The sequence below is a fragment of the Phoenix dactylifera genome, chromosome 13 (genome assembly GCF_051530095.1).
Source record: "Phoenix dactylifera cultivar Ajwa chromosome 13, Ajwa_hap1_PhDact_Kaust_v1.1, whole genome shotgun sequence".
Classification (NCBI taxonomy): domain Eukaryota; kingdom Viridiplantae; phylum Streptophyta; class Magnoliopsida; order Arecales; family Arecaceae; genus Phoenix; species Phoenix dactylifera.
In genome coordinates this window covers 19,162,676-19,166,000 of record NC_143202.1, presented here as the reverse complement: position 1 = coordinate 19,166,000, position 3,325 = coordinate 19,162,676, and the positions used below count along the sequence as shown (strand labels likewise).

Genomic DNA, 3,325 nt, shown 5'->3' with positions numbered 1-3,325 from the left:
GATTTCGATCAAAGGTCAATGGTGTACGTTTGATCAACACTTGAATAATCAGACCTATCACATTACATGTAACCCTAACACCAAAAGTCATAAATCATCTGGGAACCCGGTATTATAACATATCCTAAGATAGAAAGTGACATAAAATCCTTCCATGTATAATTACATCAATTTACATTTTCATCCTTCCACTGTAATTGGTAACTTATGTTATTCCTCGAAAAAAATAAAAAATGATACTATCGAATTCATAAATGACAAGGATCCATCAGGTCTACAAATCAACCAAGTACTGGAGCAAGTATGTCTTTAAAACTATTTGAAAAATCCTTAATGTACTACATATTTTTTTTAATGTAGAAAGATTATTATCAAAACACTTTTGGCATATTATTGATGGATTTATTTTTGTCTGATTAATATTTGCTCGAATAAATTATTTTTCCAATACAAGATTTCTTGTGAATATATTGCGCAATGTTAATATAAATTTTGTACATCCAACACCTCGCTGTGCGCAACTATAATTAGGTGACTCATTTTCATCCTTCCACTATAATTAGTAACTTATGTTATTCCTCGAAAAAAATAAAAAATGATACTATCGTATTCATAAATGACAAGGATCCATCAGGTCTAAAAATCAACCAAGTACTGGAGCAACTATGTCTTTAAAACTATTTGAAAAATCATGAATGTACTACATTTTTTTTTTAATGTAGAAAGATTATTATCAAAACAGATTTGGCATATTATTGATGGATTTATTTTTGTCTGATTAATATTTGCCCAAATAAATTATTTTTCCAATACAAGATTTCTTGTTGAATATCTTGCATGATCTTAGTATAAATTTTGTACATCTAATACCTTACTGTGCGCAACTCATATCTTGGTCCGAATAGTCTTATTAAGGTGACTCGGCTCACTAGTTCATATGGATCTCTTGGGTTACAGAATATGCAAAGACTATCATATGATGAGAATATCCTCATTCTTGACAGTGTAATTTTCGTTAGATATGTTATCAAATTGGCCAATCAATGTAACATGTCATACCTAGGTATTAATATGAAGTCTCCACTCTGATAACTGAGAAAGGATTATCCATCTTATGGTTATTATCCACCATCGATAGTTACATAAATGAAGTTTCCCAACCTCATCCTTGGCTATGACAATTTAAGAAAGAAGGAACCACAATCTTAGTTCTCCCTCAATTGATCAATCAATCAACTAAGTCTCCCACATTATTTCTATCGATCTAATATTAGAGACATCACATGCTAGCATAATTCATCTAAAAATGAGCATGAATCAAAGAAAAAACTTTATCAATACCTCAAAAACATGTTTTATATAAAAAAAAATACTTATTTTTGCGTTGGCATCAATTCCAATATTTTTTAAGCTGGCACCATCATAGCAAGCACATTCCCAACCATAATATTGGAAACATCACGACCTGTATGGATCGCATTGTAGACAGCCCATGGCGCTGTTATATACCTAGGCTAGATTTCAACAAACTTACATTAACTTGCATGATTGTCATCATAGTAATTAGCAAGCTATTACAACAAAATAATGATATTATTGGAAAAAATCACTATTTTTTGGTTTTAGTTTTAAAAAACTACTTCCCTTGTAAATTTATAAAATATCGCCACAAAGCCAATGATTTATTCTATAAACTGTTAACAACTTACGTAAAATCATTATTTTCATATCATTATGAGTTCCTTTTTTGGGACTGTTTTCTGATTTATGCAAGTTATCATCATGTAGGGGCCATGCTTATCTACTTTGTATCATTCCAATTTTATTAGATACTATCTAGAAAATCATGTGTATTCCAATTGACATAATTGGTATCAAATTCATAAATCAGTCCATGGACTGGGCTGGTAACCGGGCAGATGTTCAGCTAGTACTCAGCATTGGGAGGGTACTTGCCTTTTGATCCTCTGCTAAGACTGAACTTTTGATGTGTCCAGGTTTTATACCCCTTAAGGTACCATGGTCTTGCTTCGACCATCTAATCTTTTAAAAAACAACTATAAAAAAAAACTAACATACAACTTGTGTCGTATAATCAATTACAGCAATAAAAATATTTGCACCATTGATCTGAGAAGTGATCTACATGTTAGGCATCAAATGACACAATTTGAGTGGATATTTCCAGCCCATACCCAAAACATAATGTTGTACTCTATCTGCCACGAGACGGTTGAACCCATTCCATAAAGTAAATTATTTGACCATAGTGCAACAATCGATCTCATGTAATTTCTTCAATGCTCAACTGAGCAATTAGTTAGAAACACCAAAAAGACTAGGCATTAGGTGGCAGATGGTAGGACTCCTTTGGTGGGAAAAGAATGGGGAAAGTAGGGTCAATAAAGAAATGTCTTATGTTTGGTTGGAATTTTCAAAGTAGAAAGATAGAAAAGTAAATTTTCTATAAGAATAAAATTTTCACATTTCATAGGAAAGAAAAATCTATATAGGATATGAAAAAGTCCAATTCCCACCAATTGAAATTAAGATAATTTTTTCTTCAAAAAATGCCCTTAAGCTTTAAGATAGAATGGGCTAAGATCTTTCTCCAAGGACATAACAAATATTTTACATAACTTTTTTAGGAAAGTAGATACTCAATCAATAGGATTCACTGTGAAATATGCTACCTTTTTATGGTCAACCAAGTAAAAACCATTTTTCCAAGCATTATATATCCAGGCATCAAAGAAATATATTTCAATGAAAAAATTTCTTTCTACGAACCAAATGAGTCCATAGAGTTATTGCATTGGACTTTTGGGGAGGATAGAAGAGAGGAATGGGAGGAGTGTCTTGGGAAAGATGGGAACAAATAAAAACGGAAGGGAGAGCGAAGGAGGCCGGGAGCTGGCCCAGGTGGAATAAACCTTTGGAGACGGTCCTAATGGCAGTGCAACTATAATTGGCAGCATTTCTTATTCCGCTGCCATTTGGTCTATTAGACGTTGACATTGGCAGTGCCCCCAAAACACACCCTGCGATATTGCATTACATCTAATGCCTCAGTCATTACCTATTTTCCCCTTCAATTCTCCAAAATTACCTAAGATAAATAAAAATATAGTTCTAAGTACAACTAATTAGTTAGAGCCAAACAATCTCGCAATAGGCTAGTGGTGAATTTTTTCTCGCAATTATTCATTTGATGTTTCAATAAGTCTTGGATTTAAGAAACAAATTGCATGGATCAAAAAATAGCTGTTGACCAAATAGATTGATTTTGATAAATACAAAATATTTGAGTATAATACTAATATTT

The 3,325-nt window shown here is 32.4% G+C and overlaps 1 non-coding gene across 1 annotated transcript; it reads right to left on the bottom strand.

The window, feature by feature from the left end:
* Positions 1–1,743: 1,743 nt before the first annotated feature.
* Positions 1,744–1,848, bottom strand: LOC148700247 (U6 spliceosomal RNA). Its single transcript, XR_015972866.1, has one exon. It is a non-coding gene; the product is annotated as a U6 spliceosomal RNA (small nuclear RNA).
* Between the last annotated feature and the right edge of the window lie 1,477 nt (positions 1,849–3,325).